The sequence below is a fragment of the Peromyscus californicus genome, unplaced genomic scaffold (genome assembly GCF_007827085.1).
Source record: "Peromyscus californicus insignis strain IS unplaced genomic scaffold, ASM782708v3 Scaffold_15__1_contigs__length_86483966, whole genome shotgun sequence".
Taxonomy (NCBI): Eukaryota; Metazoa; Chordata; class Mammalia; order Rodentia; family Cricetidae; genus Peromyscus; species Peromyscus californicus.
Genome location: NW_026294447.1, coordinates 71171670 through 71186716, shown reverse-complemented (window position 1 = coordinate 71186716; position 15047 = coordinate 71171670). Strand labels below are relative to the sequence as shown.

The 15047-nt window shown below is 49.7% G+C and overlaps 1 protein-coding gene across 1 annotated transcript in view; it reads right to left on the bottom strand.

Annotated features, from left to right (window-relative positions):
• Mideas (mitotic deacetylase associated SANT domain protein) overlaps positions 1–5897 on the bottom strand; it is a 69865-nt gene extending 63968 nt beyond the window's left edge. The window contains exon 1 of the mRNA XM_052739327.1: positions 5769–5897. The gene's annotated coding sequence lies outside the window, so the exon portion shown is untranslated. The remainder of the gene's footprint in view (positions 1–5768) is intronic.
• Positions 5898–15047: the final 9150 nt, after the last annotated feature.

Here is a 15047-nt window from a genome sequence, read left to right as displayed (position 1 = left end):
TGAACTATGTATATACTATGTAACAGAGATTATTTTGAGACTTATTTTATACTATGTAACATATCATTTGAATTTTGAACTATGCATATATGTTAGCTTCCAGAATAGGAAATGGAAAACTGGGGGAGAAGAGGAATCTACCAAATTTTATTTCTAACAAAAAAGAAATCAAAGAATCTACCTTATAGGGTGTGTTGTATATTATGTGAATAGTATCTTGAGTAAAAAAAAAAAAAGAAAAATCTTGGCTGGTGATATGGATCAGTGGGTAAAGGTAGAGACAATCCTCAGAACCCATTTAAAGGTGGAAGGGGAGCACTGACCTCACAAAGTTGTCCTCTGCCCTCCACACATGCAACACGTCACACACATGCATACCCACACTCACTCACACACATCATATACAAAGATTTTTTTTAAACATCTAACTTTCGAGGCAAGGTTTCGAGTCACAGCCTGAGAGCTGGGTGGAGACAATGGATCCTCCCCATCAAACCCACGTCAGAGCTTAGCCAGGACCCCTCCCCGCCCAGGACTCAGTTTTCCACTTTAGCCTAGTTCTGCAGGTCAGTCTCTGATTGCACAAAGCAAGCCTACAGCCACCTGGGAATCAGCCCATGTCAAACCTTGCCTCGGGTTCCCTCAGAAGGCCAAGCAAACCAGGTAGTAAGCTCTCCGCCCTGGGGACAGGCCCCAAAGCATAGCAGGACATCATGGGCAGGACAACCCACCCAAATCAGGTCAAGGAGAAGTGAGAGCCAATGCTGGACAGATACTGTCCCACATCCAGAGGAAGAGCAGTGCTAGACATGGACAAAATTAATGAGGTAAAAAGTCAGAAGGATCCAGAGGGAGGCTAACAGACAGGGGAGGCAGGCCTGGAGAAGTGTTTGCAAGTAAGACCAGGAATCATAGGTTTGGAGGCTTAGCTTGCATGTATACCTATGCCGATGTAGACAAATTCAACTATAGCCCTTTGTATCATTGCCATCAATCATCATCATCCTCATCATCACCATCATCACCACCACCACCACCATCATCATCATCATCACCATCATCACCACCACCATCATCATCATCACCACCACCACCATCATCATCACCATCATCACCACCACCACCACCACCATCATCATCATCACCACCACCATCACTATCACCACCATCATCACCACCACCACCACCACCATCATCATCATCATCATCATCACCACCACCACCACCACCACCACCATCATCATCATCACCACCACCATCACTATCACCACCATCATCACCACCACCACCACCATCATCATCATCATCATCATCACCACCACCATCATCACCATGCTTACCAAGATGTGCTGGAAGTCGAGCAATACATACAAAACCAGGGTGTCTACATTAGCTTTAAATTGGTGATTCTCATCCATCTAAAGATATATTTAAGAAGCTGAACAGCCGGTCTGAGTGAAGCCACGCTCAAAAGAGAAGCTGCAAATCCTTGGACCGGGACTAAGGTTCACTTCAGCAGAAGGCCCCAGTGGATGTTACCAGAGTCCCAGGCAGAGGCCCACAGGGTGGGGGCAGGGAAACGCTGAAGCGAGGAAACAAGAACAGGGCGGGAAGAGAGCAAGACTGAGCCAAGTGGAAGCGAGGAAGAGAGAGGCATTCCAGGCCTCCAGGAAAGCATGAGAGGACAGAATGCTGGCCATCAGCAGTTGGACAGACACCCACAGTGGGTCACTGGGTCAGGGCTGTGATTTGGGGCAGCAGAACAGCAGGAGCCAGACTTCTATGTGGAAGACCCTGACCACCCAGCCCAGATGTTTGATCCTTACCATGGAGACAGTGGGGAGCCATTGAAGGCTACAGAGCAGGAGGATGACCCTTGCAGACAGGCGTTTCAGAAAGATCACAGAGCAGCCCTTTATCTGAGACTTATACAAAACCCCATGTGTATTTCAAGTGGTACTTAAGACACAAAGTCCTCCCACTTCTGCCCCGTGTCGTGTGGACCAGAAAAAGAAGGTTTAAGGATCTCACAGAGAAATGCCTCATTGAGAACAAGAACTCATGCGAGGGCTGCTTTATCCAAGGAACCAAGCCTGTGGTTCAGCTCGGCCAGCCGCAGCAGCATCTGGAAGATTGCAGCACTTTCTTCAGAGCCTGGAATGTCCTCTTCAGCGAGGGCTGCTCCACCTCCTGTTCAGGAGGTGGGTTGTTATGTCAAAACACAGCGTTGTGCAGGGCCTGAGGCAGCCAGAAGGAAGCAGAGAACTAGAAATAGCAGTTTCAGCTAGGGTGGCATAAAAGGCCTTCCACACTGAGACCACCTTCTTCGAAAAAAAAAAAATCTGCGTCTCCCAGTAGCATTTTGCTGGGGGGGTTTTTGTTGTTGTTTTTGGTTTTTTTCTTCTGGAGCTGCTGAACTCCATAATCACCCCTCACCTCCCACCCCCACCCCCCACTCCCAGTAGCATTTCCTATTGGAACAATAAAAGTATTTGTTATGTAGTCAGGTTTCGACTGAGAGCTGTTTTCAGTGCTATTTCCAACTGTGCATAGCAAGGCAGCAGGCCGTGCTGCTTGGGGGGGGGGGGGGGGCTGTGATGGTGAGTGGCAACATCAAGCTATAAACCAGCATTTGGGTAAGGTGGGTGAGGAAGTCAGGCCTGGACTGCATACCACCGCAGGGCAAGTGCTGTGAACAGAGGCAAAGCCTCGGAAGCCCGGAGAAGGCCTGAGTGCTGTGTGAAACTCAGTCAGGCTACACTGGACAGGTAGACTGCTCCAGGTGAGCCCACAGCTCCAGGGAGGAGACCTTGCAAGGGGGCCCTCCCTGCCATTCTGCCAACCATGCAGGGAGAGCCTTCAGGCATTTCTCATCTCATCGTACAACAAGGGCATAAAAGGTCATAAACGCAGAGTTCTCTTTCTCTGAGGGTCAGAAGGAAGCATGCTCCTCCCATCGATCCTGGTATCACTAGGACCTCACTGAGGCAGTTCTGGTCAGGTGATAAGGACCTTGACAGACAAGTTCAGTTAAAAACTCAATATCCCTGGAACAAGTGGGTTACGCAATTCAAGGTAACTCCTACCGTAGTGGGGCTTTGGTTCTGAATCTTATTACCTTGTGGCTACTGTGGGACTAAACTTTCCAGAACTACCCTGATTTTACATGGTTTTCCTCCAGATACCTGCCAGGGACTGGGCCCTAATGTTTTGATCTAACAAATGGTCACTTACGCCAGTGACATCCAACTGGCACAAAGCTGAAACCCAGCAGTTGGCCTGCAAGTGAAACTCCACCGTTTAGTTGGGGACATCGGCTGCGAAGGAACCCTAGCGTGCCAGGGGCACCAGTACCTGCCACGCTGAACAAAGGCTAAACTGCTCCTGCACTTCAGGGACTTGGTACCAAGCAGTCACACAGGATCAGGGGAAAAGCCCTGTCTGGTGAATCTTCAGCCCAGGACAGACTGTAAGATTGACATTTGAGGGGACAGAAGGAATGGCCTTACACAAATCCAGCACGTGCATTTTGACTGTGTCCTAGGAGAACTGTGCTGGTCCTCTACTCCAGTTGAAGCTCTCAAGAAGACACTGTTAGCCTTCTATGTGCAGGCTTGGCCCTAGGGTGCTTTGAATGAGAATGGCCCCCACAGGCTCATATATTTAAATCCTTGGTCCCTTCTTAGTGGAACTGCTTTGGAAGGATTATGAGGTGTGGCCTTGTTGGAGGAGGTGTGTTGCTGGGGGTGGGCTTTCCAGGCCCAGTCTCCCCATCTCTGTCTATCTGCTGCTTGTGGATCAGATGTAAGCTCTCAGCTACTGCTCCAGAGCCATACCCTGCCTGCCTGTTGCCACGATCCCCACCATGATGGTCAATGGACTCACCCTCTGAAACTGTAAGCAAGTCCCCAATTAAATGCTTTCTTTTAGAAGTTGCCTTGGTCATGGTGTCTCTTCTCAGCAACAGAACAGTAACTAAGACAGTCTGCTTCCTGCAGAGCAGTATTTGGGTAGATATGAGGAGCCCTGACCTGGCCTGTGCTGCAGGCTGTACTGGGATCACACTAGAGAAAATGTGTGAGTCACCCTCCCCCCCACACACCCATCAACAACTCCCGACACATAGTCTCAAAGACCCAGCACATTTCCTTTAGCCACTAAGCAATGCTTCCCCTTTGCCCAGAACACAATAAAGGAATTAAGACCCACCTAAATTTCTACAGCTGGTACTTCAAGGCTCAAAGTCTGGTTGGCCAGCTCAGACATACATGACCTGTGACTCTTCTTTATAGATAGCCCCAATTCTGCTACCGGGTGCAATTCTGCTAATTCCAATAGCCTTTCTGTTAAGGCTATCTCCTTTTCCTGCTGACGTCATCCCACATTTTCTCAGGACAAATGAAGGTATAGTTCCAATTTTCAGGCTGCCTAAGATACTCTATGGTAAGTAGTAGAAAAAGCCTGCTTTCCCGAGTAGGCTCCGAACTCTCCGGAGATTAGCAAGTTGTCAGAGGTTAAGGGAAAAGCCAGGAAACAAACCACCCAGCCAAAGTTAAAGGGTAAAAAAAAAAATTCAGGGACTGTAGTTCAGGCCCAGATCTGTCCTGAGCATTTGCAATGCAAATCTGCGTTTTGTTCACCACCACCACCAAGATCTTGCACAATAGCGTGTGTATAAACATCCACGCCAACAAAGCCTGACTGTGCAATCACGCTGTAATTACAGACAGGCAGGAAGCTGCTGCTAGGGACCTCACCATTCAACCTCTAGACATCCCATCTCCAAGTGTCCACGGCCTGTACACACATTCCTGCACACATCACCACCACGTTCCTGCTGCAGCTTCAGGCACAAACCAGGGAGCCCCGGCGCTAGTCTCTGGGCCTCGCCAAGACCCTCGCTACTCTGCAAAGATATCATAAACTTCTCAGCTGTTCTTAAAGACCCAGAGCCACGAGGCTACAGAGGACGGAGGACGGCAGGAACCACCATCAAAGTTCCCAGGCACATGCCTGCAGCCCTAGCAGTTTTAGAACACAGAAAAGAACAAGATGCGACGGAGTCCACTGAAAGCGGCTTTCTGGGTTTTATATAGAAAACACTCACATATGTACGTGGGTGTGCTGACAGTTTTTATGGCTAAATTGCAAAGTGTTAGGCCTTAGAGAGCTTACTGTTGGGTTCGGGGCGTGGTGGGGAGGGAGGAAGAGAGAAGACTCGGGGAGGGACTTGCTTCAAGGAGGTTTAGGGACAACTCGGATTTTGTTTGTTGGAAATGGATAGGGCTGTTGACCCAAAATTCTGATTTGCTCGGCTCTTCGTCACTGGAAGGCCGAGCAAACAAAAGTAGAGGGAAAGTTCCTGTAACTTCCTTCCTGCAACCTGATGGAGGGCTGCGTAGAGGAAGGGAATGTTTCCCAGGGAAACACCGGGAAGGGCTGGAAAGGCAGCTGCCTGCAGCCTGGAGAGATGGGGCGCAGGGTGGAGGGCTAGCTCCGGACGCGGGTCCTGGGAGGCCCCTTCCAGGCATCTCTGCTCTCAAGAGTCGATCTCGGGGAGTCGGGCCGTTCTAAGTCCCGGGGCAAAGCAGCCACCTCATGGGCGCGACACTGGCCCAGATCTCCGCCGCTCTGCCCCTCTTCTGCACCCCCACTCCCAGGGCCCCAGAGCCCGGCCCGCGCCGCCAAGCCCGAAAGAACCCCGGGGTCCTCCCCGAGCAAGACGCCCCCGCGGCGGGAAGGGCACGCGCGCGGTGTCCGCGACTCACCAGCACGCTGGATCGCCGGGCAGCTCCGAAGGGGGCGCGGGACGCAGGCGAGCGCGACCCGCAGACTCAAACTTTGTTGCTCTCGGGACGGCGCAGTCGTCACTTCCTCGCCGAGCGAGCGGGCGGGCGGGCGGCGCGGCCCGGGCTGTGACCCAGCAGCTAGCGCGGCGGCGCGCAGGGCCCTGCAGCCTCCCGCCCCGCCCGCGCCCCGGTTCCGCGCGGCCCCCAGCCGGACCCTCCGTGCCCCGCGCTGCAGCCGCTGGGGAAGCCTCGCTCCAGCCGCCCGCTGTGCTCGGTGGAAGTGAGATCGGAGCCGCCCTGCTCTCTCTCTCGGGTCTAAAAGGTGGCGTTGGAGTGAGAGGGCTGAGTTCAAGGGACCCTAGAGAAAAAAAAAAAGTTCCCCACCGACCCCCGATCCCCCCCCCCCCCGACACACACACAGTCGGGAGCGAGGGAGGAGATAAAGATTTTCGTTTGGTATTTGGGCTAGAGAGATCATGGGTGAAAGCAGTGAGCTATTTCCCTAAATAATAATGCTGGGCCTACTTCAAACTCCAGTCTCCAGCTCTCAGGCCCCTTAAAGGTCTGTCGGGTCACTTTCCCTGGGTTGAACTTGCGCACGACATCACCATGCATTGTGTTTCAGGAACTATGTCATCACCCAAGTCAGGGCTGGGAAATAAGTCGTTCTGTTCCCTTTCTTCTCGGATTTCCACCTCTTCCTTTGGCACTCAAGTATCAGAGTCTTCGGAGCCTGATGCATTCGGGTGTCATCACGAGCCAAGAGTGATTTACAAGGTAGATCCTGAGAGGAGGCGCTTCGGGCAATAGTAATTTTGAAGTGTATCATTGCCCAAAATGTCTTTTTCTCGGCATATTAAACATGACATCAACAGAGAGCTGCCTTTTGAGCCTCTGGTAAGCATAAACACAGCAGGCCAACAGCAGTGCCCAAGGAAAGCTTCCTAATTCCCTTAGGCTGCAGAGCGGACTAGGCTGGCCTTTGCTGTGGTTTTTCAGAAAAAAAACAGACAGTCAAAACTGCTGGGCAAGGCTTTCCCAACAGAAACGTTTAGCCCCGTTGAAGCTTGCCCTGGAAAACAGGGACCTATAAAAGGCCATTCAAAGACCTCAGCTAAAGCTGGACAAGTTCCCCTTTTCCCCCAAATACTGCTCCTACTAACACATTGGCCTGATAATACCTCCCGTCCATCCCGTGCTTAATCTTCTCACTAAAACCCAGGAAACCTCAAACTTGAGTGAAGGTTTTGTGTCGAAGGGTGATGTCAGACTGACGGAAAATGACATCTTCAAGATGTCCTCCACCCCAAGTCTGGTTAATACCCCAGGGAAAGCCACAGACTCACCCAAAGACTAGAAGAAGCATGTAGACCCAAGCTCTCCTGGCAGCAGGAATTTCCACGTTGCAGCTGCTAATGCACTGGTTAATATTACAGTACAAATACAAAATGTATGATGAAAGAAAAATAATATCGTTCTAAGAAGCAAGTATATCATTAGACTTAAATATAATTCTCTGATATTTTTGCTATATCCCGCTATGATGGAGTGAAGGCGTGGTGGAGGTACCGCTCGTTTTAATTTTGGTATAGAACTCATTCCTTACCACAATGGCCAGGCTTCTAAAGAAAATGGTGTTACTCCATATTTGCTAAAACAAGAGCAGAATATTTCTTTGTTCACTGTTGTGGTACTAATCCTCTGTGGCAACTTCATGAATATTCAGCACTCCGGCAGGCCCAGGAGTAATTAGCAGAGCCCACAAAATGTGTGAAGGTCTGACATTCACACATGCTAGTACACACTGCTTCGTCTCTGCATCGTGTGGCATTTGCTGGAGTCCCAGGACATGGTGTGGAGGGTATGGCAGACAGCTCCCGGCCAATGATCTCTGCCTCCTGGCATTCACACCCTTACACAATCCCTTCTCCTAACTCCACTGACTCAATCCTAACAAACAGACTATGGCAGAAAACACGTGATGCCACTTCTGAGACCAGCTTACAAAGAAAACCGTGGCTTCCATCTCGGGTGCTCTCTGTCTTGCTCGGTGTAGGGGAAGCCAACCGCCGTGTTCTAAGACAGCCCCGTGCAAAGGAGCATGAGTTTGGAAAAGGATGATGCCTCCCTCAGCACCCCCTGTCACCCAGGCCTTCCAAAGTCTCTTAGTCCAGGAAGCAACTTAATAATAACCTCATCTCAGCTAAGCTACCTGGAGGCCTGGCCCACAGAAACTGTACCAGGACAAGTGTTTGTTATCACAAGCTGGTCTGGGTGTACATGTGCGTGCATGCGATACTGGGGATTGAACCCAGTCCCTTGTGCATGGTAGGCAAGCATCCTACCACTGAACTACCACAGCATCCCCAGCCAAGCAGCTGTGCTTTAACTAGGAGTCAGCACATAAGACAGTAGGGGCTTAAAGACAACCCCGCAGGCCCTTGGTAATTCCTCCTCCACAAAAAGGAGCATGGAGAAGAAAACAAGGGCCCTACGCAGACGTAAGTATAATACCTAAATCTGAGCCTCCACTCCTTCTGCTGAACAAAGGTTATCTTTCCACTTAAACTAGGTCAGAGGGTGTGGACTGCTGCTCCATCCCTGGTAGCACTGGTATTGGGTGTCACCTACTTCACAGCCATGCAGATGTCTTGGAGTCACAGGAATTGACATCTGTCCAGGCATCCCGTTCTTCCTCCTCGGGGCGTCCACCCTGGATTTCCAGACCCCGGCACATGAAAGTTAGGTCCTAGAAGGAAAACACGGCAGAAGTGACTTTAACTCTGGCCACCAGAAGGAGCAGGTTCACTGGGATTTCCTGGGGATGTAGCTCAGCGGTAGAGCTCTTGTCTAGCATTTACGAAGCCCCGGATTCAATCTCCAGGGCTACCAAAAACAAACCAGAAAAATAAAGAAAAGGAAGTTATGCTACTTCGGGCTAGGGAGCATAACCCAGCTAGGGAATGCTAGCCTGGCACACCTACAATCTTGTGTTTGAGCCCCACGGGGGGAGGGGGGGGGAATCACCACAAAAATAAATTAATTAACATAATTAAGTTTGAAATAAAAGCTAAAAGCCATGTCTGGTGGCACAGGCCCTGCAAACCCATCTCAGGTGGCTGAGGCAGGAAGGTCACAAGTTCAAAGCCATCCTCGGCAACTCAGTGAAATCCTGTCCCCAAATAAAAAGGAAAAAAGGATATATCCCAGGGGTTGGGTGCTTGACTAGCATTCCCAGGGCCTGATGTTCAGTCAGTTCTAAGTACTGTAACAATAATAACGATGATAATAATAATAAATATAAAAACTAGAAAGTAAAGTGTGAGATCCTGAAAGAGTGAATCCCTCACTGATAAAAATCACTTCCCTGTTGCTTTTATGGATCAGAAGACAAGGCTAGCCATGTGACTGAGTCTTTCACCAGCATACTTCCTCTCTAGCTGGAGCACATTATTTACTTTCCAAATACAAAACAAAGTTTTAGGAAGTAGGAAAGATGTCACCCTCCTTTAGCCCTGACCAGGGCGAGCATCTGCCTGTGCCTGCCCTAACACTCTCTCTCCTCAGCCCCTCCTGCAGAGACTGGCGATTGGAAAGGCCAGCCATCTCTGGTTTCCCTCCAGAGACACTGGGCTCTGATTTTTTCTCATGTGCACTGGCTGCAACCGCTGGGTTGCTATGCCGTCATCCGGTTGCTATGACTCGTGAGGTGGTGAATGTGCCAGAATGTGAATCTATTAATTTAACAGGAACTGGGCTCAGCACATATATTCCTTGTTAGGTCATTTGCTTTGCTACCTAAACCACATTCAATGTCCTCAGCAGTGGGCATGTTTCCTACAGTCGGGCTTTGCAAGAATGTCAAATGCCCTGACTTTTGAGTGTTCTTAGTTTTTTTTTTTTTTTTTTTTTTTTTTTTTTTGGTTTTTCGAGACAGGGTTTCTCTGTGTAGCTTTGCGCCTTTCCTGGAACTCACTTGGTAGTCCAGGCTGGCCTCGAACTCACAGAGATCCGCCTGGCTCTGCCTCCCGAGTGCTGGGATTAAAGGCATGCGCCACCACCGCCCGGCGTGTTCTTAGTTTTTACATGATTAAATTACCATGATAGAAATGAAGACAAAGGGGTCAGTTAAAAAAAAAAATGTGTGTGGGGGTGTGTGTGAAATTGTCCTCATGCTTTATGCATTTAGATCTTCTCTGCAGGAGAAGTATGTGCTGGTGTTTTTTAGGGATCCCTTTGTGAACCCCAAAGGTACAGGTACAAAAAAACTCACTAGCAGGTTCTGAGGCCTCCATAACCAATCCAGATGTTGTAGCTGCAACAAAAGGGGTCCTGTGCCTTTCTTTTGTGCTGACCACACAGGCATTTCCCGTTCATCCCTCAATTACCATTCCCAGAATGACCTCTACAGGGTGTGCTAAGCATGTAAAGATGAAGAGGACAGAGTCTCTCCCTGGTGGGAGAAAATGACACATAAATTACAGAGCATCATGAGCAATGTTGGACTCCAGCTTTGCATAAGGGAGGAGATCTCAGACAAGGGAGTCTAGGTCTGGAAAGGCGGGATCTAGTTCACTACCTGTAGTTTTTCTTTAAAGAAAAATAAATAAAGAATTATCAAGATGTGTTATGTTGAGTGAGCACTGAACCGTGTGGCATTTGTTTGGGTAGGTACAATATAGATGTATATTTGCGCGTGTGGGAATGCCAAATATATTTCCTATATTTAGACAAAAAAAAAGTGTGAAGGGCCGGGCGGTGGCGGCGGCGGCGGCGGCGGCGGCGGCGGCGGCGGCGGCGGCGGCGGCGGCGGCGGCGGCGGCGGCGGCGGCGGCGCACGCCTTTAATCCCAGCACTCGGGAGGCAGAGCCAGGCAGATCTCTGTGAGTTCGAGGCCAGCCTGGGCTACCAAGTGAGTTCCAGGAAAGGTGCAAAGCTACACAGAGAAACCCTGTCTCGAAAAACCAAAAAAAAAAAAAAAAAAAAAAATGTGAAGGATCTGGGTGTGTAGAATGGTAACAGCCATGCACTGGAGGGCCTCTGGTGGGTGGGTCATTAAGGTATTGTCCCATTGCATAGTTTAATGAACTAGCTTTGCCTTCAGGCTCTCTAAATCTTCCATCCTTAATAAATCAAAGATGGAGTTCCTGGAGGCCTCTCTTACCAGAATAGAGACCTGCAACCCAGAACGGTGAGGCTAAGCCAGCTGTGAGGCAGGAAAACACATCCTCTCTCTAGCCAAGCCCGCAGTGGGAAAGGGAAGAGGAGGGAAAGGAGAGCAGGAGCTTACCTTGCCTTTTCCTCCCCTTCAGCCTTTAGATGGGAACCAGGAAGGTGCATCACCTGTTGAAAACCCGCTTCAGATACAGAGAGGGGCTTTGGGAACACTGGGATTCAGGAAGGAAACTGTACCTAATATTGATTTATACCAAGCCAAGGACAGCCCTGTCAAAGTGAATCTGCTGGTCAGATCTAAGGAAACCAATGGGGCACAGCTGAGGGGCTAAGAGCACACTTGTTCTTCCAGAGGACCTGGGTTCGGTTCCTAGCGCCCACATGATGGCTCACAACCATGCATATCTGCAGTTCCAGGGGATCCGATTGCCCTTTCCTGGCACCATGGGTACGTGTAAGCTAAACACACAAGCACACACACTAAAAAATGAATAATGTTAAAAGAAAGAAAGCTGACAGAATCCCTGACTTAAACTTTCCTAGTGCCAGCACTTCCCACATGGTACGTTGAGACTGCCCTCTCAGGGCAGAATGACCCTGCAGCAAGCTGGGGAAAGATCATGGGTCTGCAGCAGGAGGAGTTCAGAGGAAAAGAAGTACTGCCCTGGAGAAGGGGGAAACAATGCAGGCGGGCTTTGCTGGAGAATGGATCACAGCCTAGTCTACAAAACAGGAGTCCTCAAGAGCGAACAGAAACTCGGGCAACCGGCAGCTCAGTGGACTGGTTAGGAGCCAAGATCCCGCACTGTCCACGGACTGTCTTCAGGTCCCATCTTTGGGGCAGATTGTGTGACTGTGGAAAAGTCTGAAGCCCCCCTACATCGAAGGACTCTGTCTCAAACAAAGGAAAGGGAGAGGAGGGAGACCGGTCCCATGCTCGGTGGGTAAGATCACTGGCTGGCAGGCCTGACAACCTGAGTTCAAACCCTGGGACCCACAGCGTGGAAGGAGACGACCAGCTCTCCCAAGCTGGGCCCTGACTTCTGTGCATACACAACATGAATAAATAACAAGTGCAGTCTGTGTGCAGGCTTCTGGATCAGGCGTGGGCTCCAGGTCTCACACACTGTGTCTTCACGTTTTTCTCAGACTTACTGCTTGTTACAGATCTATCCCACGAAGACCTCTATGTTGAAAGCTTGGCCCCCTGCTCCTACCACTGAAGATAGTGGAACATTCAGAGGTGGGTCTAGGTGGAAGGAAATGAGGTCACTGGAAGCAGGTATTGGGACACTAGCCACTTCCTGTCTCCCTCCTTGCTCCCATCTGCCATGAAGTAAATAGTCATCTTTAGTTACATGGTTCCACCATGATATATTGTGCTACCAAAGGCCCAAAGTAACGGGGCTACACAAGCATGTACTGAGATCTCTGAAACTACCAAAACAAACCCCTTTTGTTTTTTTTTTAAAGTCAATCATCTTAGGTATTTTGTCATAATGACAGGAAGCTGACCAGCATTCATCTGGCTGGACACAATGTGGAGTCCAAGTGCAGGAACTGTCAATAGCCCTAAGCCAGTACTGTCAACCTTCTGTGAGGGTTCTGTGTATTCAACAGCCCCAGGACTCCAGAGAGGCTGCACAACCACCCAGGCTTTGCAAATACATCTTTCTTTTTCTCAGTGAGTGGAAAACGCCAAGTCAAGAGTCAAGGCATTAGGCACAGCGTTCCCGGGATGGTATTAGGCACAGTATTCCTGGGACCCAGGCTGGCCAGCAATGCCTGAGCTTCCTACTGTCACGTCACTCTGCTTCTTCCTGTTTGAGACGGGTGAGTGTTTGCTGGCTGGCCCGGCTCAAAGGTCAGAGCGCATTGCACAGTGGGAAGGAAGTGTTTCCATAAGGCTCTGCCCGTCATACATGCTGGTTCTGGGACATCAACCTTAGCATAATAGGGGAGGTGCCTTCTGGCTTCACTGCCAAGAGAGCCAGGCATCTGGAGGTTACTTTAGGGTCTCGCTCTTCTTCAGAAAAGAAGAGAGCCTCCTTCCCTGCGTGTGGTCATATCTGGGGAGTCCAGCCAGGGACCTGGTCTCCCTAAGCAGCTTTTGTGGGGGGCGGGGATAGATCTTTGTGAACAAAAGTTCTTCACAGTAGCTTCTATGAACCACGTGTGAAAGCTGTGGGTTGGGTTGACCTTTGCTTTGTCCAGGCAATTCCAAATTGAGTTCCCCAGAAGTCAGTGACGGTCACATTGGATGACCAGATTTATATATATATATATATTGTGTGTGTGTGTGTGTGTGTGTGTGTGTGTGTGTGTGTGTGGTTCTTCCATGTAGAGCAGCCTGTCACACCCACCGGAGGATCTGTCATGTCCCCCATGCCCCTCTTTTAGAATCTTCAGGGCTGTTTCACTGAGTGCCCTTTGTTCTATCATGTCGGGCTCTGCCTGGTTTCCTGACACATTTTTTGCCCTTTGCACCCAGCTGAAGGGTGTGGTCACTGACTCACCTGCCAGGACCTCAAGGCCTGGGTCCAGTTGTTGAGTTACCTCCCACCTGATGGGGTGGCAAAGGGCCTCAGTATGCACAGAGTCCCTCTGTGAACCAAATCCTGGGTCCCGCTCTGACGCCAGCAGTGTCCTGGAGTTCTTGTCCCAAGGTATCTCCTCTTCCAGACAGAGGAACATGACAGCCTTGGGCCTGACAGTCAAGGTCCTGGATCCCAGGTCTTAGTTATAGTTAAAAAACGTCTGCTTTAGAAATGAAAGCCATGGGGCCTGGAGAGATGGCTCAGCAGTTAAGAGCACTTGTTCTTGGAGAGGACCCCGGTTCTGTTCCCAGCGCCCACACGGTGGCTCACAACCATCTGTAACTCCAGTTCTCGGGGGGGGGGGGGGGGGTCTGATGCCCTCTTCTGACCTCTGCTGCCATCAGGCACACAGGTATGCACAGACATACATGCAGTCAAAACATTCAACCAATTTTTAAATCAATTTTAATCAGTATCAATTTAAAAAATCTTTTTAAGAAGAAAGAAAAAAATGTAGCCCATGTCTCAAATAAAACCTACTTCATGGTCAATCTCGACATGATATCAGATGACAGACAAGATCATGTCAGGAATCTTTTCTCTTGCATCCTGGTGACTGGATAAGCCTTACCATATTTACCTTAGATGTTGATGGACATGACGTAAGAGAGGAATGCACATCCTACAATCAACTGCAATGTGGCAATCATGGATCTTCTCCGCACGCCCTATTTCCAGAAATCAGACAGCATTTGGAAAGCTACGTTCTTCTCCAATCTGTGAAATTACGGGTTTCCGGGGATTTTCCTTAAAGACACACAAAACGATGACCTAAAAATTTGTCTAAAGCCAGTGGAGAGCGTGATTTGAGGGGCTATGGACGTTGAAAAGGGGGACAAATGTCAAAATCCATGAAAGGCCCTTCGGTTGCTCTTTCCATAACTGAAATGAAGAAGAAGCAACATGGGCGGAGCAGAGCAGTCAGTGTGGGCACCTGCCGCCTCGCCTCTCTAGACGTAGGATTTCACTCCTGTGGCATGCCTTACTATGCTCCGGGCTCACTGGGCCATCTTTGCTTTGCGAATTGTAGCTCAGGGAACAAGCTCAAAGAACTGTCGGAAGCCTAACAATTGCTGTTGCCGTAAGTAGAGATGTTTTTTTCTGTTTGTTTGTTTCGTTTTGTTTTGGTCTTTTTTTTTTTTTTTTTAAATGGTTTTTCGAGACAGAGAGACAGGGTTTCTTTTTCCTTTTTCTCTTTTCTTGGTTTTTCGAGACAGGGTTTCTCTATGTAGTCCTGGCTGTCCCGGAACCACTCTGTAGCCCAGGCTGGCCTCAAACTAACAGAGATCCACCTGCCTCTGCCTCCCGAGTGCTGGGATTAAAGGCATGTGCCACCACCGCCCAGCAAGATGTTCATTTTTTTTTATGCACCCAAAAGTCCTGTGTCTGTTGGCTTTCAAGGAGGACAAAACTGTCCCTCCACAGTTGTTGACACCCTCTCATCTGTTTCTCACATAACACACCCCCCTAGTCCACCAGCTAATCC